The sequence below is a fragment of the Dipodomys merriami genome, unplaced genomic scaffold (genome assembly GCF_024711535.1).
Source record: "Dipodomys merriami isolate MVZ:Mamm:240054 unplaced genomic scaffold, mDipMer1.0.p SCAF_108, whole genome shotgun sequence".
NCBI classification, from domain to species: Eukaryota; Metazoa; Chordata; class Mammalia; order Rodentia; family Heteromyidae; genus Dipodomys; species Dipodomys merriami.
In genome coordinates this window covers 3,555,949-3,578,698 of record NW_027202360.1, presented here as the reverse complement: position 1 = coordinate 3,578,698, position 22,750 = coordinate 3,555,949, and the positions used below count along the sequence as shown (strand labels likewise).

The following is a 22,750-nucleotide window of genomic DNA, read 5'->3' as shown; positions in this document are numbered from 1 at the left end:
ATTACAAGAACAAGGGATCTCTGTTCCCTGGAGCTGTGTACTCTCTTGGGCCTGGTTGGTGGCAGTGGGAGCTTGGGAGGACCTGGGAGTGTGGCTTGAAGTTGGTGGCTTCCCAGGGGGAAAGAGAGTATGGCCAACACTTAGTAAGGATATGAGCCCTGCTAGTATGGAGTACAACAGCATAGCTCAGACTCCAGGTCTTATCATGATGTCTGAAGGGTGAAGCCAAGCTACTTTAAATCTTGAGCTGTGATCTTCAGATCTCAGCCTCCTGAGTAGCTAGGATTATAGGCAAGAGCCTCCGGCACTGGGCCTCTGGTTATTTTTTGTATATTAGGGTTTGACCTCAAGGCCTTAGGCTTGCCAGTCAGCTCTTCTATCATTCAAGCCAAGCTTTTATGTCTTGGGGATTTCTGAGATGGTGACTTAATATATGCTCAGGCTGGGCTGGATCATGGTCTTCCTATCTGTGATAGGCATGCGCCACCAGGTCTTGTCCCCTGTAATTGGAATTGTAGACATGTGGTGCCATGCTCTGTCATTGGTTTAGAGGGATTGTCCCAAACTCAGTCCATGGCAGCCAATTCTTGACCATAGGTGAAGCTCTGGCTTGCGCCTTGACCATTGGACTTCAATCTCCTCATGTGACAGTTGTTAGGAATCAAGGGATTAATACAGAGGGTATCTGGAGCAGGGCCAGGCAAAGGGAGGGACCTTCAGATACAGTTCTCAGAAATCCTCTGAGCATATGACAGTAAGATACCCAGAAAGAGATAAGATGGTATCTGTTATTAATGGTGTGACAGACATGGGATTATGAAACAAAACATGGCTTTCTTTCATTATTTCCCTATCCCCATGAGGAAGGGGATCCTTCACTTTGTTCACTTTTGCAGCTGGGGAAACTGAGGCACAGAGTAGCTGAGTGACCTATTCATGACTCCCAGCTGAGAGGAAGCACGGCCTGACTTCTCAGCCATGCGCCCTAGGACAATGGGTGCTATTCAGTCCAATTTTTTGTGGTGGGAAGTCCACTTCTTGTCAGTCTTGGGGCTTGAACTCGGCCTGGACCCTGTCCCAGAGCTCCTCAGCTCAAGGCTAAGGCTCTACCACGTGAGTCACAGCACCACTTCTGGTTTTGTAGTGGTTCTTTGGAGATAACAGTCTCACAGTCATTCCTGCCCGGGTTTGCTATGAACCATGATCTCATATTTCATCCTCCTGTGTACTTAAGATTATAGGTATGAGCCACCTGCACCAGGATTAAGTGTAATTCTGACATTCTTTCAATCTCTCTCTCTGTCTCTCTCTCTGTCTCTCTCTCTGTCTCTCTCTCTGTCTCTCTCTCTCTCTGTCTCTCTGTCTCTCTCTCTCTCTCTGTCTCTCTCTCTCTCTCTCTCTCTCTCTCTCTCTCTCTCTCTCTCTCTCTCTCTCTCTCTCTCTCTCTCTGTCACAGGATCTTGTTGAATGGGTGCTGGAGGAGGTGGCCCAGCGTCCCCATGTGGCTGGAACCTGTGGCCCTCTCATCCTGGAGGTGTACTGTGGGTCAGGAGATATCTTGCTCAGTCTGTTGTACCAGCTCCATGAGGTAAGCCCTGCTGTGCCTGGCTAGACCAAGACGGTTATTCATTGTCCATCTAGCCTTACTGTACTCAGTATTGGGTTCAATGTCCTTTTCTAGCAAAAAAATTTCTGGCCAAAATTGATACATAGTTAAAGAATAAAAATGTAATGCCATCTTAAGAAAGTCATTGAGGGCTGTGGGAAAGTGGCTTCATGGTATGGTGATTGCCTAGCATGCATGAAACTGGGTTGAATATCTCAGAACCACATAAACAGAAAAAGAAACACTGGAAATGGTGCTGTGCCTCAAGTGGTAGAGGGTTGGCCTTGAAGGGAAAAAAAACTGAGGAATAATTCTCTATTCCTGAGTTTATGTCCTAGGACTGGCAAACAACAACAACAACAAAAAACAAACATTTAGTAAATGAAAATAAAGAACCTATACTTGGAATATATAATTGCTGGTTCCAAACTGATACCTGACAATAGTCCTAATTCATGCACTTTAACTATATTAGGATACTTTCTTGAAAAAAACTTTTTTTCATAAGGTCACTGCAATTAATGCCAGGAATGTGCTTAGATGTCAGGTGAAGATTAATTCAGGAAATTCAAAGATTCCAGGCTTTTGAGTATTCACTGCTAATCTCATTGAGAAGGGTAGTCTAAGTGAGATTTGGAAACCATTTTGGCCAGTCATGTCACCAAAATGGCAGAGGCTAATTAACAGTTGTGACAGAAGAGAAGAAATGACTCCAGATGGAAGGAATAAATGATAGTAAGTAAGGTATAGCAGAAACCATTCTAGGGAACCATTTTTGGTTATTGAAGAAGTAGTTGTCAACTAGGCATATTCCTCATTGCCTTTAGCATTCTAAATCTCTTAGGCTAGTTCTTAATCTCTGTGTGATAAATATATCCCTTTCTATGCTGTTCTTGCATACCTGGTCTCCTTTGCTTTCTTTTTTTTATTATTTTTTATTGTAAAAATACAGTGCTTTCTAAAAATATGTCTTTCTCAATTTCTCTATGAATATTTCCTGATAATAAATATACCTACACAGATGGAAGAGGCTACTAATGTAAGGGTCCCATAGCTTCTGAGTCATTAATGTAACAAAATGGCAAAGGAAGACATATTTATTGCTACCTCAATTATTCTAAAAACTGCAATGTCAAATCATTTGATTAAGATTTCCATTCTTGTCTACTTAGTGTCATTAACTGCACTAAATACAAATAGGAGCCGGGTACTGGTGGCTCATGCCTGTAATCCTAGCTAGTCAAGAGGTTGAGACCTCAGGATTGTGGTTCAAAGACAGCCTGGTCAGGGAAGTCCATGAAACACTTATCTTCAATTAACCACTAGAAATCAGGAAGTGGTGCTGTAGCTAAAGTGGTCGAGCACTGGACTTGAGATGAAGAGCTGAGGGACATTGCCCAGGATCAGAGTTCAAGCTCCATGACCAACAGAAAAAGTGCAAAAATGACTTTAAGTTTCCCCAAAAGGAATGACAAAGTCAATAGTAATCTTCCCAAGCAAAGAAAATAATTCCAAAATGATTCAGTGCACCTAATTTTGCTGAGTTACTTAAGTTATGGATTCGTTTCTGAACATATTCTCTTCTTATAAAAATTGTCAAATATTAGCTTTAGTATAAACTTAATCTAATATTTCTCGGTTCAAAAGAGAAGTCCATAAGTTGATGTCACTTAGATTTATTACTATCTCAGTTCAAAGCCAACCCAGGCAGCAGAGTTGGTCAAACTCTTATCTGTAATTAAACACCATAAAATGCAAAAGTGGAGTATTGGCTCAGTCAGTAGAGTCAGTCAGTCAGTAGGGGGCAGGTAGGCAGGAAAGACAACTGTACAGGGACAGGGTCCAACCTCTGAGTTCAAGCCCCAGAACCAGCACAAACTAAAAAAAAAAACAAGCAAACAAAAGAAATCTCAGGTATTTCTTTGGGACCCTCTTATAGGAGTACTGGTCTGAGAAGAGACTCCTTTTACTGATCATACTCACTGGATCCTGCTCTTTTGAAATCCTTATTGCTATGGAAAACTCAGGTCCACACTAAAGGAATTGATAACTCCTGCAACAAGAGAATCATCTCAGGAGTGAAACATCCATCCATAAGACACTTTAAAACCTCCATGCCTTTGCTCCTTTGCAGGAGACCACTTTTAATATGAAGCTATTTCCTTTGTCCTATGTTGGCCTTCAAATGGCATATTGTTTCCTTTTGTAATACACTCAACTAGATTAGAAGTTTATAGACAAGTTTTATATGAGTAAAGGACACACTAAAAAAAGTCAGGAACAGAGTTTCTTTCAAGCCTTGGATTCTTTTCTTGTATTGTAAAAAGGAAAACAAAACTTAACTTGAATTTTGTCATTCCTCTATGTTCAATTCCTCTCCTGGGATCAGTTTACACTTTCAGTAACAGTTACTTCCACTCACTTCCAGTAACAATCTATGGTGCTGCTCCAGATAAAATGAAAGTTTTCTGGCTTCATTGAAATACTACAAGGACACCTTTGGGCATGTGGTAACATGTGTTTCAGAGACTTAGTAAAGAGAAAATGTGAAATTTAAATTGCTTATAAATACATTATCCATGAGTATATTGAGTTCAAACTTCTTAATTGCTCTGTAAATTAAGGCGAATTTTAAATGGGAAGAAGGGTTTCAGATCATTTGTTTTGAGTGTCTGTGCTGTGCATTAATTTCCCAAGTATACATGATTTCACAGTAGGAGACATAATAGCAATAATAGGAGAAAGAGAAGTTCTGTGTTTATGTATAAGGGTTCAATACAATAGAGAAGACTCTACAAATAAGACAGCATTGAAACAATAAAGTCAAGTCCAGCATGTAGAGTTATGGGAGTGATATAAAGAAAGCATTACTCCTAAGTGGAACATGAAGCATGAGGCCACTCCCTTTCTAAATCATGCTTGCTAATCACGTAAATTCGTAAAAAGTAGAATGCAAGAATAATCCTGTTTCCAATGCAAGTCAGATATATGATCATGGACTTAACTGGAAAAAAAGAGTCCATATTGAGAGAACAGGGATTATACTACCAATGAAACTGGTGGCTAAGATCACATTAATTTTCTTTCATTTTCTTATATTCTTTTTTGCTGTTGTTGGTCATGGCAATTCACTTCTGAGACTGTGAGCTGTCCCTCTGCTATTCAGCTCAAGGCTACTGCTCTACCACTTGAGCCACAGTGCCACTTCCAGTTTTCTGGTAGTTGTTGGAGAAAAGATTCTTCAGGACTTTCCTACCCGGGCTGGATTTGAACCCCAATCCTCATAACCAACCACCACTAGGCTTGCGATCACTTTTCTAACAGTGTACACTCAGGATATGTAATGTATATGTTAATGTATCTTTATATGAATTCTTGAGTTAAAAATCTGTGCTACAGCTTACACTTTACACTCACAAAAATGTTTGTAGATTAAAAGTTGATACTCCTAGAAAAATAAAACCTAAGGATGTAAAGGATTCTGGGAAGTTTAGTTTGTATACAGCCTTGGCAGAACAGGCTTTGACACACTACCTATAATTAATCAGGCAAACCTGGAATCCCAGACATGAGCAAGATTGCTGAATAAGAGCTTGAGACTTTTGCATAAATACATACAAACATACACATACACAGAGAAGCACTTATATGTGCACAACAAATACACAATGAAACAATTCTCAGAATATGTAGAAAAGATAGAAAACAATAGAAAATATGTCCTGAATAAGACTACAATCAAGTGATAATTTTTAGTATTAGAAAGCCCTCAAGTGAACTTTCTTTAAAAAAGTTGAGAATATTACATAGCTGGGGACCAGAGACAGTAAGAGATTCAAGTAATCATTATTAATGGGATCAGATCCATGGAGGAATGAATCAGAGACCCCTGCAAGTACATCTGAAAATGTTCATATCCTGTGTCAAATGTTAGAACATCTTTGAAAATAGTACATAAACAGTCTGAGCAGTCAGTCTAGTGGATAAGATCATAGGAGAAGTTCAGAATTGCTAGTCTTTATCTAGATTAAATAAACCAACAACCTATGGCAGGGTAATGTGGTACAATCCTGGAGACTAAGACAGGAGATTAAGGAGTGGAATTACATAGTGATACCTTCCCTGGACCAGGTAGTATACTTTTGTCTCAAAAAAGCAAACCAAACAACAATAAAGGAATAAACAGTTGGAAGTTCGGGCTAATTTCATTACCATGTTTTGAGAAGTCAAGTTTCCTATTGAAATGCAACACATATACAATCCTCACTTGTTTTAAATGCTCTCTTCATTACAGAACATACCTAGATGCAAAATGGCTCATGATTCCCTCCCCCAAAATTGCGAAAGTAAGTATCATTCTGTTAGATTCCAAAGAACTGATGAAGGATTACAAAAGCTTAAGCCTGGAGAAATAGCAAAGTATGTCTAACGTAGAACTTTTTAGACCTTGCTAAACTAGAATTCAGATTTAAAATGAATATTTTGGTTTTCTTTGTAATTTCATACTTTATAGGATACAACAAAAGTCTTTTTAAGTAGAAAGTTTAATTGACAAATTCACAAATTATATCGGCATTCTATTTTCCTAGAATATACTTTCAAGAGAGTTATAATTAGAACTTAGTTAATAAATAATACCAACAGTTCATGTATAACATGATAATGTGAGTAATCTAGACAGAGTTGCCAACAAATGGATGACAGTAATTTATAAATTTGGGAAAAGAGCAATTTTTTGAGGGTGTGGTATAATATGGTGTGAAGAGAGTAATTGTGTGACATCTTCTTTCTTCTTCCTATATGTAACACAGGAAGCCATTTCCTTAATTACGTGCCTCGTTATACATTGAGAAAAATTCTAAGTATGGGGTTTGTTTTCATTTTCGTTTTTGTTTTATTGGCTTGTCCTAAAGCTTGAACTCTGGGCCTGGACACTGTCACTAAGCCTGTTTATTCTCAATGCTCGTGACCTAACACTTCAACCTCAGTGCCACTTGTGTCTGGCTTTTTCTGAGAAGTTTATTGGAGATAAGAATCTAAGAAACCTTCCTGTCTGAGTTGGCTTTGAACCATAATTTTCCGATCTTAGCATCCTGAATATCTATGATAGCTAAAAAGTGAAATATGAATAATATTTGCAAGTGTTCTGATCTCAAGAATGCCACTGGGGGAAAAATGATGCAGCTCAGTTTATTGTGGCATTCTTTCCTGTACAAGGAGGGCATCACATTAGCAGAGGTGTAGTATTTTTTCACAATAGAGTTAAGCTATTCATGATGTGAATTAGGGAATTTTAAGGTGCACTTTTTACAAGATGGAAATTGTTGGTCTAGGATGACTTTATGGCTTAAATCTTGGGATTGATGTTCATACAAATAAAGCTTACTCTGATAAAAAATTGCTTACTCTTGAAGAATTAATTATTACAGATTCTTCATAGTCTTATCCTCTATAATAATGTGGCTATTTTTCTGTTGACTTCTCAAGTTGTAACAGCCCATTGGAAGCTGTACTTACTGCAGAAGATCATAACATGCAAACAGGAACTGTTTTGAATCTCTCAGGTATGGAATGTTGATAATTTAAAAATGAATAATTAGTCATAGGAATTTTTAATAACACACATATTCTGTCCTTTAAACAACTTATTTACTTTGAAATGTTTTGGGTTTCCATGTAATTAATCTCTTTTCAGTTTTAGTATGAGAATGTACTAAATTTATTCTTTTTTCAAAATATTGGCAAGTTTATTGTGAAAATACTGTCTAGATGGATAACATTCAAATTGATGACCTCCTGATAAAGAAAGGGTAATTAATTCAAATTAGAAGCCAAATAGTTTTGATTTTTAAAAAGTTACTACATAAAGAATAATATTTACTATACCAATACAGTGAAATTATATTTTATGCAGCTTATGTTTAAAATTTTATTATCAAAGTGATGTACAGTGTGGTTACAGTATTTGTAAGGTAGTGAAGGCATAATTTTCCAAACTTATTACCTCTTCCTCATTTTTCTCACAGTTTTCCTTTCCCCCTTCACCCCTCACAAGTTGTAATGTCCATTTCCAAAATATTGTCTTGTGAATATTGCTATTGCATTCGTTTGCCTTTCTGCTTTCTCTCACCATTTTGTTGTCCCTCTTCCCTTCCCTAGTTAAGGTAAATGTGTACACAATACACAGGGTACCAAAATCAAATACAGCAGGGAGAAACCATAGGGAAAATCCTAAAGAAAATAGCTATTACATAGTACATCAAAAACAAAGACCACAAATAAAAATCTGTTTCCATATCTTGCAGTTCGTTTTTCTCAGCATCAGCTTATATGGTCATATACACACATAACAATGACACTGGAAAATAATAGTTGGATGAACACTAAATCATGAAAACAACATGTTATCTTTTTGATTGTAAAGGTGGTATTAGGTTTGGTGAATTCGCGATTCTGATAAAGGAATTTCAAAAGAGTTTTAAAGTTATGACAGGTAAATTTTAATTGTTCAAAAATTTTAACACCTTAGCCTATTAAGAAAATTTAAAATTGCCTGGGAAAATAGGCTTTCATGCAAAGTAATCCATGGAGACATTGTAGAGAGGAAGCAATGTGGGTAAAGATGGCTCTTTTTCACACTAAACAAACCTCAGAAAACTTGCTATAAATCCAGTAGGTTCCCTTGAGAATTGTCATTACACAGGAAATCTACTCACTGTGTGAAACAAGGTTGTAGTGGAATTTAAATTCAAATTCTTAAAAAATAAGACATCAAAATTTGTGAATTAAACTTTAATTATCAAGCAGATAATTTGGGTCAGTCTGGGAAGGTGACTCAGTGGTAGAGCTCTTGCCTTGCATGCCGGAGGCCCTGGGTTTGATTCGTCAGCACCACATAAGCAAAAAGAAAAAATCCAGAAGTGTTGCTGTGACTTAAGTGGTAGAGTGTTAGCCTTGAGCTGAAGAGCTGAGGGACAGCGCCCAGACCCAGAGTTCAGGTCCCATGACTGGACCCCCACCCCGAAAAAAACAAAAAAACAAAAAAATACAAAAATAATTTGAGTCAAAATATTTAGGGAGAAAATGCCCCCTACAATGAAAGAGATTATTGGGTTTACACTTTTCTGTTTGTAATACTTTCCTCAATGTCTTTGCACGTGAAGCAGTGAAATACAGAAAAAAATCTGATTGGGTACTTCAAACCAATGATTTCATACTTCTAAGTGGCTCACAAAATATAATATCCTTATTAACAAGAGATAGTGAAGAATTCTCTAATTTCATAAGCCAAAAAGTTTTGGGTTCAGGGACTGGGAAGGTGGCTCAGTGATAGAACGCTTGCCTTGCATGCATGAGGCCCTGGGTTCGATTCGTCAGTGCCCAGGCCCAGAGTTTCAGGCCCCATCACCGGACCCACCCCAAAAAAATAGTTTTGGGTTCAGAAAAGAATTTAGCAAATGGGAAAGTTTAGAAAATAGTGTTCTTAGAAGCCCTAGATAAGTGTATTGGATTCAGCAGTAGATGGAAGCCAAAACTTTTTGATATAGATTGTCTTAATATTTTTGGTACCTAAAGTGATTTTACAGAGCCTATTTGGCTCACTACAATGCAGAACTGATTGAATGAAGACATGAAAACAAATTCCACATCCAAATGAGGCAACTTAAAAGAGTATTAAAAGAGAAAACATGAAGATGTAGCAGTGGCTGAGGCTTCACTTAGACTTGAAGCCAAGAAAATCAGGGAAGAGCTAAGAGGAGGACTTAGAAGTAGGACACAGAAGCGTTGTCCTTTTGTAACAGACCTGTCTTCAAAGGTATGGGTGATTTAACTCTATTCTTCTCCATACATCTTAGTGATCAAATGCAAGACCATGAGAAAAATAATCTATTGAAATAATTTTGTAAAGAATAACTTCACTGCTCCTGATATGGTATCTAAGGAGAGTCTTAAGAGAGAAGACAAAAATGGAGTATTTTTTTGGTTTCCTCTAAGCATCTCGTTAGCAAAATATATCCTTGAGGTTAGAATTGATTGAAACAAAAAGTGATGGAGTACTTATTTGTCTGGGCAATTTAGACACAAGAAGACTTTCAAGGTAAAAGAAAAAAGAAAAAAAATATAACCAAGTATTTGTGATCACAGCTCCTTGGACTGGTTTTCTGGAGACAAATTTTACATTAGATTTGTCCACATTAACATAGATGTTGTGTCATGGCAACCAAATGCAAGAGGAAAGTTTAATGGACTCGCTTAGTCAATTAAAGAGCATAATCAAAAAAATGGCAAATAATATTTAGTGAATTATTTGACCAATTACTTTGCCAGAATAAAGAAGGAAAATGTAATTCAAAATGAATTGACCTAAAAGTATGAATAAAAAGTAGTGAAGAGAGATGAGAGAAAAAATAGAGGATTGTTTTCTCTACAGTGGAGTAATGGGTTCTTCATCTTGTTTCTTCACAAGCTACCCATTGTGGCTCAGGACTGGAGAATCCAGTTCAGACAAAGAGAACTCATAGGAGAAAGTTAATATTTGCAGCAGATATAGGTGATTTATAACCTTAGATAATCTATTTAAATCTGTTCAGAATCCTCCCCTATGCTAAACTGCCCGCTTTGAACAGTTTTGTTTGCTTTTACCAAGACTTCACTTCATTAACTGCTTAAAATTTTTGAGAGGTCATATTCGTACTCTCTAGAGATTGCTGTTTGGTGATTTTGTGTGTTTTTGTTTGTTTTTGTGTTTTTTAACTGAATTTCCAAAGGTTGTGCAAGTGTCTTACAACTAAATATGTCCTCCTAATTATCCATTGCTCCTGGATCACAGTGACTCCTTCTATCATTCTCAACCATCCCTTCTACAAGATTTATTTCTGGTTTACCACTTCCTTTCTCAAATGTGTACATGGTGTATTCTAGCTGTACTTGCCCCTTGTTCCATTGTTCATTCCTTCTATGTATTTACTATTATTCCTCTTTGGTTTCAAGTTCCTGATAGTCATTCTGCTAAATTGTCTGTTAGTACTTTGAAACGTTTATATACATTCCATGGAGTTTCTGTCCTGCATATACTTGAACTGATGTCAGGTTATATTTCCATAATTCATTCATCTGCAATAACAATTTGCAAGACTGGAGACTTGGAACACCTAGACATGATTATATTCTCATCCATTTGCAGATTAATCTTTAGTCAACAAGAAAGTTTAAAATGGCTTTGAATGTATTCTTAACTACCAATTTTTATAAATGGCATTGTACAATGGTGTGTGATTATTATATTTTACATGGGATAAGAATTTATACTACCTATAAGTTTTGGAGAATAAAGAAAACTAACATTTACTACTATAAAGGAATATGATAGAAATAGAAGATAGATTTTGTCACATCTCAGATGAGTACCCATATTCAAGACTTAAAGACATATTTCTAACTATCTTAGACAGAGGGAAAACAAAACAACATATGATAAGGCAAGTATTTGTGACTTTTTAAAATGTCCCTTATTAAGTGATGAAATTTACTTTATTAGCTAACGTTTGGGGTTGAAATATGGGAGTATGATCTATTTAACAAATTTCTGGAAGACACCTACTGAACAACACAAATGGTGCATGGTACCATTTCTGCACTTTAATGAATGGTTGAACCTGTTTTGCATTAGTGCTGGGTAAAGAAATCAACTCTATTGTAACTTGCTCCCTACACTTGAAAAACTCGTAATGTCACTAAGTGTCATCTACTTAGCAAATGTTATTTTGGCAAGTGTAATTTCAAAAAGTTTATTTGAAAAGGAATACCCTTTCAGGAGATTAAATGTAGGTTATCATTGGTTTGAGAATGACATTTTTATAACACAGAACCAAGTTGTACTAAAGGACCAGTGTATTGAAGCACAAACGATCTTCTCAATTAATGTTTTGCTGAATTACATTTGACCTCTAAGTCAAGTTTTCCTAGGCTTGATAGATCAATCACGGATCTATCCTTCCAGGAACTATTTTTGGGACCACTTAAGCTAGACTGAAATATTACATTAATCATTAGGGGAGGGGTATTAAAAATAATCTTGTAATACTTTCTGATCTTGTTCATTCATATGGGCTGGTCATCTGTAAATTGAGTTTGAAATACAGTACTTTCTTTCGATTTTGTGACCTCATCTTTCATTTTAAGTTGCCTTGCATTAAACAATTGCTTGCTGCTAATTCTTGTATCTCAAGGATTTGGGGCCCTGAAATATTATAAGAAATGAGAAATTGAGGGAGGTTCCAGGAAGATGGTGGAGGAGAAGCTGGAGGCTAAACAAGCTCTCGCATAGAAAGCAGTTTTAGAGTTCCAGTGAACAGTCCTAAGCCAGAGAACCACACCAAGTGTGCCTTCACAGGACAGAGAGTTAGGCCAGAGAGAGAAAATACAGGCAGGGAGACAGTCCTGAGCACTTTCCAGCAGCCACCACGGCGGCGGCCATGGTGGCAGCGGCAACTGCCACCGCCATACCTGAATCACAAAGAGTCCAGGACGAAGGAGCCAGACACAGCCTGAGAGCGGATTCCAATCAACACCAGCAAGAACCGACAAGGAGCAGACATCTTCATCCTGCAGTTCGCAGACCAGAGATGACCCAGGAAGCAAGACTCGGCATGAGTACAAGCCTGATGTTCTCACTCCTTCTCAGGGAGCAGAGGAGGGAAGGCCACCCCTCCCCCAACCAGTACTGGAGATGTCCATCTTGGATACTGACAAAGCCCGGCGGAGCTGCTAGCTCCAACACAGGCCCTGGAATAAATCTAGAGTCATCTAGCAGATCACAAGAGCCTAACCTGACCTGCCAGACTCAGCTCCACTCAGGGAAAAGTCACCCAGCTTGGTTGCCAGCGCCAGGAGTGGCTTTCTTCACTGGGTAATCAGACCCAGAGGCTGCCCCTCCCTTTAGCAGCCTGCACAATCAACTGAAATTCAGTAAACAGAAACCCTGAGAGTGGCTCCAGGCTGGGCTCTGTGAGTTTCTCACAATCCAGCTCCCGGGAAAAGCTACTGTTTGCTGAAAGGCCTCAACTCTACCCAGAACCTAGCCTCATCACAGCATCTCCAAACTCGAAGAAAAAGCCATCTCCTCCCATTGAATGAACCTGGGAGGAGGATCGCAGAGCATTTTTCTGCCTGTTCCAAGAAACTGACTTGAGTAACCAACCAAGCCACAGGAACACAAGACCAGAGACTCCAACAAAAGGCTGGTTATGGACACAAGGGAGACACAGGATTTTTCCCACCGCTCCCAAAAAAATCAAAGAACTTTTTTTTTTGTTGTACCTTCATAAAAAATTTTTTTTCTTAAAAAATTTTTGTAATCTTTAATTTTAACTTTTTTTGAAAAAAAATATTTTCTAGTAAATTTTTTTCTCTTAGAATTTTATTTTAGGGGTATAAGTGTGTGTGCGTTTTTCTTCTCTTTTCTGTTTTTGTTTTTGTTTTTTTGTTTTGTTTTGTTTTGCTTTTTGTTTAGCTCTACTGAACTTCTGATCTTTTTTTCTTTCTTTCTTATCATTTTCACCTGTTCTTCTATTTCGTTCTTTATGTGACTTAATTGCTGTTCTGCATATCCTCAGATAAACCCGTAGTCGATTATTAGACCTTATCCCCCATTGTGTACACACTTAATCCACAAATTTATTACTCAGTTCAAAACCTCTTACACGTAAATTCCTTAATAGCAGTACTACATCTTTATACCTATATAATATTTTAAGTAAATTCCTTAATAGCAGTACTACATTTTAATACCTATATAATATTTTAAGTATCTTTATTTTTAAGTTTTTCATATCTCCTTTATATCCCTCCCCTTCTTTCATTATATTCATGTTCTTCTCTGAATATTTTTTTTCTTTCTGTATAATATTTTTAATTTTTACCTTTCTATTTTTTCTGGTCTCTTTTTGTTCCCTTTCTCTTTCTTCTTTTTTTTCTCTCTGTCTTCTTTCATCCTATCCAACCTATTGCCTGCTTTAAGGTTAGGACTTAGCTAACACTCCCTGTACCTTCCCACATCACTCTATTCCTATATTTTACCCACATCTCTTCCTAACCCTAATAATTTCTCGTATACCAAATTCTTGTTTGCGGTTCATAGCCCATAAATATATAGTTGTTTGATGTTGAATAGATGTATCTGTTGAACTACATTGTATCTGCAGACTATTAACTGTACAAATACAGACTTTGGTTGATGCTTGCCGTAACATAGTGTTCTAGCACAAAACTGGTTTTAATTGCATCCTAAATGAGCTCAGTAAGGTGGAAAAACACAAGAAAAATGGCAAGTCCGGGTATCTCAATTCCCACTCATGATAACCAGGGGACAGAACAGATAATGAATAATCCAGAGGAGAGTTCCCAAATAGCCCTACAAACACTGCTGGCAAACATTGATTAATGAAAAGATTGAAAACATAGAAAGGACTCTGTATGAGCATGATAGGGAGAGAGAGGAGGCAATCTAAAACTTTATACAAGAATACCATAAGCGTGAGGAAGCTACCCAAAAACTGATACAGGATTTGCGTGAGTAGCATGAGAATACTCAAAGAGAAAGGCAGGAATGGCATGAGCAGGCTGAGAACACTCAAAGGGAACTACAGGAATCTCACGAATGGGAGGAAGCTAATCAAAGAGTAATACAGGAATTGAAAGAGCAGGATGAGAATACACAAAGATCACTAAAGGCATTCTTGGAATCCATTAACAAAAATGTGAAGGAAGTCAAGGAGACCACAAAGGGAATGCTGAATGGAACCCAACAGAAGGAATGGGAGTCCAAGGAAATCACAAGTAATCAATTAAGTGATTTGAGAATAAACACAGAACACCAAATTAAAGAAGTAAAGAAGTTCATACAAGATCTAAAACAAAGCTTCAACAAAGAATTTGAAGCCATCAGAGCTGAACAACTAGAAGGAAAAAAAATAAAAAACAAAGTAGAAAGTCTCAACAGCAGGTTAGACCATGCAGAAGATCGAATCTTGGAAATTGAAGAGAGCCTAGACATTATAGAGAAAGAACATACAACCATCCAAGACAAATCCAAGAAATATGATAGATCTATCCAACACTTGGAAGACACCATCATAAGGCATAATCTAAGGATAATGGTTGTAGAGGAGCACCTAGAAACAGAAGTTAATGGTGTAGGAAATTTCTTTAACAGGATCCTAGAAGAGAACTTCCCAAACATGTAAAAAGATAGGCCTATTCAAATACAAGAAGCTTTTAGAACTCCAAATCGACCAGACCAGAATAGGACATCCCACCATCACATTGTAAACTGCACAGGATCAATTCAGACCAAGGAAAAGATCCTTAAAGCTTTCAAGGAGAAAAGATTAATCACCTATATTGGGAAACCAATTAGAATCACCTCAGATTTCTCAGCAGAGACAATCAAAGCAAGAAGAGCCTGGAATGATGTATGCCATGCCCTAAAAACAAACAACTATCAACCAAGAATACTGTACCCAGGTAAACTCTCCTTCATAACTGAAGGCCAAAAAAACCCTTCCATAGCAAAGAAAAATTGAAACAATACATCTCCACCAAACCAGCCCTTTATGATGAAGGTTTTGGAAAAATTAGGAATCCATGGAACATTCCTCAATACAATAAAGGCTGTATATGACAAATCTACAGCCAGCATTATACTTAATGTTGAAAAACTAAAGCCATTTCCTCTTAACTCAGGAACAAGACAAGGATGTCCAGGCTCTCCACTTCTCTTCAACCTAGTATTAGAATGCCTAGCTAAAGCAATAAGGCAAGATTCAGACATAAAGGGGATCCAAATAGGGAAAGAAGAAATAAAACTCTCTGCAGATGACATGATCTTGTACTTAAGGAATCCCATAGACTCCACTCCCAAATTACTCAAGCTGATTCAAAACTTTGGCAAAGTAGCAGGGTATAAAATTAACCCTCAAAAATCAATGGCTTTTTTATATGCCAACAATGAGAAAAGTGGGGCTGAAATTAGGAAAGCGACTCCATTTGTAATAGCCGAAAATAAAATAACTATGAATTAACTTATCCAAAGAAGTGAAAAGCCTCTATGATGAACTTTAAAAACTTGAAAAAGGAAATCAACACAGAACTTAGAAAAGGGGAAAAACTCCCATGCTCCTGGAAAGATTAACGTTGTGAAAATGGCAATACTTCCCAAGCTATCTACAAATTTAATGTGATTCCTTTCAAAATTCCAAACTCATTCTTCAAGGAAATAGAAGAGACAATCCAAAAATTCATATGGTACAATAAAAGACCCGAATAGCAAAAACACTCCTCAACCGAAAGACCACGGCTGGAGGAATATCAAAACCAAATTTCAAAATATAAAGCCATAGTAATCAAAACAGCTTGGTACTGGCACAAGAACAGACCTCAGGACCAATGGAATAGAATTGAAAACCCAGAAAAGAACCTACAGACCTAGAGCCATGTAATCTTTGAAAAGGGAGATAAAAAAATATAGAATGGAAGAAAGAGAGCCTCTTCAGTAAATGGTACTGGCAAAATTGGTTAACTACTTGTAGAAAACTAAAGCTAGATCCTTATATATCACCCTGTACCAAAATCAACTCTAAATAGATCAAAGACCTCGGAGTCAAAGCAGACACTCTGAAAACATTACAGGATGGAATAGGAGAAACCCTAGGTCTCCTTGGCACAGGCCGAAATTTTCTAAATAGAGACCCGGAAACACAACAAATCAAAGAAAGGTTGGACAAATGGGATTGCATGAAGTTGCAGAGCTTCTGCATGGCAAAGGACATACCTAGAAAGATCAATAGACAGTCCACGGATTGGGAGAAGATCTTCACCAGCTATACAACGGACAAGGGTCCCATATCTAAAATATACTTGGAAGTCAAAGAACTAAATTCCCCAACAACAAATCCTCAAAGAAACAACTGCCCAATAAATAAGTGGGCTAAAGACTTTAAGAGAAACTTCTCTGAAGAAGAAAGAAGGCTGGCCAATAGACACATGAAGAAATGTTCAACCTCCCTAGCCACAAAGGAAATTAAAATCAAAACAACATTAAGATACCAGCTCACCCCAGTTAGAATGGCAAAAATCAAGAACTCTAATAACAACAAATGCTGGAGGGGATGTGGACAGAAGGGGACCTTACTTCATTGTTGGTGGGAGTGTAAACTTGTTCAACCAGTTTGGAAAGTAGTATGGAGGTTCCTCAAGACTCCACATAGAGATCCCCTATGACCCAGCAATCCCACGTTTGGGCATTTACCCAAATGTTTACAAACAAGACCACACTAAAGCCACCATCACATCCATATTTATTGCAGTAGTATTTACTATAGCTAAGATATGGAACCCACCCTGATGCCCCTCAGTAGATGAATGGATCAAGAAAATGTGGTATATATACACAATGGAATTCTATGCCTCCATCAGAAAGAATGACATTGCCCCATTTGTTAGGAAATGGAAAGACTTGGAAAAAATATATTAAGTGAAGTAAGCCAAGCCCAAGGAATCATAGGTCCCATGGTTTCCCTTATTTGCAATATCTAGTGTATGTATGAGTCAAGCAGAAAATGCCAGATAAGGTGATGTTAGGAAAATGAACCCTAAGTTTTGTATTCAAATATTTATTTCGTTCACGTGATTTTTTCTAACGCATTAATAAGATCATTTCTTTGTTACTTTGTATGTCCCTCCCCCACAGTATAACCCATGCTTTCACTGTTTTCATGTCGTTATAATTTGTAGAGAGGAAGGAGAAAAACAAGTCGTTTAAATAAGGATACATGTCGACCCATTGCAACGATAAGTACAAGTTGTCATGCCGAAAACGAACTTTACAACTTTGGTGGTGGGGGGAGGATTGGGTGGGTGGGCGGTGGGAGGATGGGAAGAGATGGGAAGGGGAAACAAAGGAGGAGGCTACAATGCTTAATAAGAAATATACTCATTATCTTGCCCATGTAATTGCAACCCCTCTGTACAGCATTTTCACAGTAAAAAATAATTAAAAAATTAAAAAAAAGAAAAAAAAGCCTAGGACCAAATGGATTCACAACAGAATTGTACAAGACCTTTAAAGAAGAACTAACATCTATACTCTTCAAGCTCTTCAGTGAAACAGAAAACGAGGGAGCTATCCCAAACTCATTCAATGATGCCAATAACACACTCATCCCCAAACCAGGCAAAGACCCAACAAAAAAAGAACTACAGGTCAATTTCCTTGATGAACACAGATGCAAAGTTCCTTAACAAAATTCTAGCTAACAGAATCAAGAAACATAAAAAAAAACACTAAAACCAAGTAGTCTTCATCACAGAGATACAGGGATGGTTTATCATACATAAGTCAATAAATATAATCCAACACATCAACAGAGCCAAGGTCAAGAATCATATGATTATCTCCACAGATGCAGAAAACGGTTTTGATAAAATTCAACATGCATTCATGCTAAAAGTTCTGGAGACAATAGGAATAGAAGGAACATTTCTTAAAAGATTAAAAGCCATTTCAAACATCAAGAACTCTAACAACAACAGATGCTGGAGGGGATGTGGACAGAAAGTAACCTTACTTCATTGTTGGTGGGAATGTAAACTTGTTCAACCACTTTGGAAAGCAGTATGGAGGTTCCTCAAAAGACTTCACATAGAACTCCCCTATGACCCGGCAATCCCACTTTTGGGCATTTACCCAAATGTTTACAAACAAGACCACACTAAAGCTCCCAGCACAACTATGTTTATTGCAGCATTATTTACCAAAGCTAAGATATGGAACCAACCCAGATGCCCCTCAGTAGATTAATGGATCAAGAAAATGTGGTATATATACACAATGGAATTCTATGCCTCCATCAGAAATAATGGCATTGCCCCATTTGTTAGGAAATGGAAAAACTTGGAAAAAATTATATTAACTGAAGTAAGCCAGGCCCAAAGAAACATAGGTCCCATGGTTTCCCTTATTTGTAATATCTAGTATATGTATGAATCAAGCAGAAAAGGTCAAATAATGTGATGTTCAGGAAAATGAATCCTTAGATGTGTATTTTAATGTTTTTTTCTTTCATGCGTGTGTTTCTAACGCATTTATATAATTATCTCTTTGTTGCTTTGTATGTCCCTCCCCCACAGTATAATGGCTGCTTTCACTATATTTGATGTCAGTATAACTTGTGGAAGAGATGGAGAAAAACCAGTTGTTTAAGGATACAGGTGGACCTGTTGCAACAATGAGAAGTACAAGTTGTCATTTCCAAAACGAGCTTTACAACGTCGGTGTGGGGGGGAAGGAGGGGAAGGAGAAGGATTGGGATTGGGGGGGTGGGGGGAGCCTGGGAAGGGATGTGAAGGGAAAACAAAGGAGGAGCCTGCAATGCTTGGTAAGAAATATACGCATTATCCTGCCCATGTAATTGTAACCCCTCTGTACAGTATGTTCACAAATAAAATAAAATTAAATTTAAAAAAAGGCCATTTATGACAGACCAATAGCTAATACTATACTTAATTGGGAAAAGTTACAACCAATTCTCTTAAAATCTGGAACAAGGCAAGGATGCCCACTGTGTCTACTCCTGTTCAATATAGCCCTGGAAACCTTAGCCAGGTCAATAAGGCAAGAAAAAGACATTAAAAGGATCCGCATAGGGAAAGAAGAAATTAAACTATAGCTTTTTGCATATGACATGATACTATACCTTCACAATCCCAAAAACCCCATCCCCAAACTCTTAGAAATCAAAAATCACTTCGGCAATGTAGCAGGATACAAAAATCCATCCAATAAAATCAGTTGCCTTCCTGTACACTGACAATGTAGAAGCAGAAAGGGAAATAAAGGAAGAAACCCCATTCACAATAATCTCCCCTAAAATAAAATATTTAGGAATTAACCTAACCAAAGCTTTAAAAGAACTATTTAATGAAAACTATAAAACGTTAAAGAAAAAAATTACAGAAGACACTAGGAAATGGAAAGACCTCCCATGCTGTTGGATAGGCAAACAGTATAGGAAAATGGCAATACTGCCTCAATTAATATACAAATTCAATGCAATTCCTATTAAAATCCCAATGATGTACATCTCTGAAATACAGAAAACAGTCCAATAATTCGTATGGAACCACAAAAGACCTAGAATAGCCAAAACAATTCTAGAGAATAAAGAAAACATGGGAGGGATATCCATGCAGCACTTCAAACTCTACTATAGAGCCATAATAACAAAGACAGCATGGTACTGGCACAAAAACAGACCCGAAGACCAATAGAATAGAATAGAAGATCCAGAAATAAATCCACATGCCTACAGTCAGCTGATATTTGACAAAGGAACCAAAGACATAAAATGGAAGAAACACAGCCTCTTCAACCACTGGTGCTAGGAAAACTGGATGGCCACATGAAGAATAAAAGTGGACCGCAGCATATCACCATACACCAATATCAGCTCAAAATGGATTAAAGACCTTAGCATTAAACCTGAATCTTTGAAACCACTGCAAGCAGAGTAGGAGAGACACTTGAACTTATAGGCACTTATAGGCACAGGAAAGATTTTCCTGAACAGAGCCTCAGGGTCACAACAAATTGGAGTGAGACATGACACATGGGACTATCTTACAATAAAAAGCTATAACAAAGCTATAGCTGCAAAGCTATAGCGATTGCAACCAAGCTAGAAAGACAATCAATTAATTGCGAAAAAATACTTACCAGCAATACATCCTACAAGGTGTTAATATCCAGTATATACAGGGATCTCAAGAAACCAGGCCCTCCCAAACCTAACAAACCAATTACTTAATGGGAAAGGGAACTAAAGAGCGACTTCTCAGAAGAAGAGATAAAAATGGCAAAGAAACACATTAGGAAGTGTTCACCATCCCTGGGTGTAAAGGAAATGTAAATAAAGACAACCATGAGATACCACCTTACCCCAGTCAGAATGTCCCACATCCTCAAGTCATCCAATGACAAATGCTGGAGGGGATGCGGAGAAAGAGGAACCCTACTACACTGCTGGTGGGAATGTACACTTATACAACCACTTTGGAAAACAGTCTGGAGAATCCTAAGAAAGCTAAATATTGACCTCCCTTATGACCCAGTCATACCACTTCTAGGCATCCATCCTGAACAACAGGAATCAGTATACAAGGACACATGCACCTCCATGTTTATTGCCGCACTGTTCATAATAGCCAGGATTTGGAAACAACCCAGATGTCTCATCACAGATGAATGGATCTCAAAATTGTGGTATCTATACACAATGGAATATTATTCAGCCATTAGAAATGACAAAATAATGGCATTTGCAGGGAAATGGATGGAGCTAGAAGGTGATCATGTTGAGCAAAGAAGACAAGAGCATTGAGACCAACAGTACATGGTATCCCTGATAAGTTGATGTTAAAACCAAAATGTTAGGTAATACGACATATTTAACAGGACTTAGGAAACAAAGGACTTTCACTCATCTGGTCAAATCTCTACTAAATAGCCCCATGCTGCTGATCACATGTATGGTATATATGTGTACAATGAAGAGGAACCAGGAAGACGACATAGAAATAGAGGAAATTAGGGAAAAATTCATTAGTTGCACTGGACATTGACCAAAATGAACTAAGCAAGTTAATGGCAGGGATAGAAGGGAGGGAACAAGTGGGAAAAGGGAACAGCTGATGTTATGCAAAACAAAAGAAATGTACATACCAACCAATGTGGAAGAAATAACAGTATCGCAAAGCTCATGGAACTCATAAATGTTATAGACTGTGAAAGACAATTTTCTCCAGAAATGTTAGAATGTGTTTGTGATATTAACTGAGTGTCACTATCCCACAATACTGTGAAATTAGGGAAATTATGTAACCACTTAATTACAATAAAAAGCAAAAACTCTCCAGAAATCATTATAGATATATACAACTAAATCTTGAATACATTTTGACATCAAAGTAAGGCAATTGACTTGGAAGACTTCCATGGAATCCATGAATTGTTGCAGTAAGCTATTGTTGTTAGTTGGATTGTGAAAATATTTTGTATGGAAACAGAATGAAATGGCTTTTTTGAAATTTAAGAAACTTAACCGAAACATTATGACTTAGGAGAGCAATTTGTACAGCCTTCCAAAACTTCAAAGAGGTAGTGATACATACTTATCCTTTTGGCAATATCAAATACAGTTTCTTCCAAGTTGTTCTTCAGAGCTGATTTGACATAATGGTTCAACAGAAGCAGATCCAACATGTCTTTGCTAACTCTATTTCCATCAGCAAGATGCAAGGGGGCCATTGGTATCTCCATCATGATGAAGTAAGAAAAAAGCCACTCTATTATTATTCCACATATAAGCACTGCACAGGGTTGTCCAGCCATCTACAGTTATTGCATGAATATCTGCCGCTTCAGCCACCAACTCACAGACAGTTTCTAAGTGTCCACTGTAGGCTTCTTGATGAATATGGGTATACTCATCATCATCCCTAGTATTCACATGAGTGGCCTTTATGGAAAGTAGTCTCTGCACTATAATAACCTGATTATTTTCAGCAGCCAAAAGAAGAAAGTTGCATGGATCTTTCTCCATTTTTTCTTGCAATTGATACCATTCCTCACTTTTTCATCATGTTCCTCGTCTTCATCAGAATTGCCTAACCAGAGACTTTGAGTGACAGTGGGAATGAGGTGTCCAAGTATTTCCCTAATAGTTCAAGTTAGTTGAACTGTTCAGAAAAATCCGGTGAATTTTCTGCATCTGTTTTTTCACCATGATTTATTTTCCCTTTTTATATTTTTACTATTCGAAATTATTCTAACTGGAGATTAGGGAATTGATGGAAGCAGAGGAAAGATTTTCCTCCGTATTCAAAGATACAGACTGAAAATAAGGACCAGTGGTGTCTTCATGTGCAGCTTATTCTAGGAATGAGAAAAGATGAAACAATGCCTTCTATATATTTGATTTGGGAAATGGCAGAGCAGAAAGTAAAATGATGCAACCAAAAATATAAAAGCAAAGTAAATTACAATAATTATAGAGCAATCCTATTATCTATGAGAAACATTAAAGAGAG

At 37.5% G+C, this 22,750-nt stretch overlaps 2 pseudogenes; one reads left to right on the top strand and one right to left on the bottom strand.

Annotated features, from left to right (window-relative positions):
- The window catches only part of LOC138815088 (MTRF1L release factor glutamine methyltransferase-like), a 416,705-nt pseudogene that overhangs the window by 322,284 nt on the left and 71,671 nt on the right, over positions 1–22,750 (top strand).
- Positions 21,771–22,435, bottom strand: LOC138815142 (ankyrin repeat domain-containing protein 49 pseudogene; annotated as a pseudogene).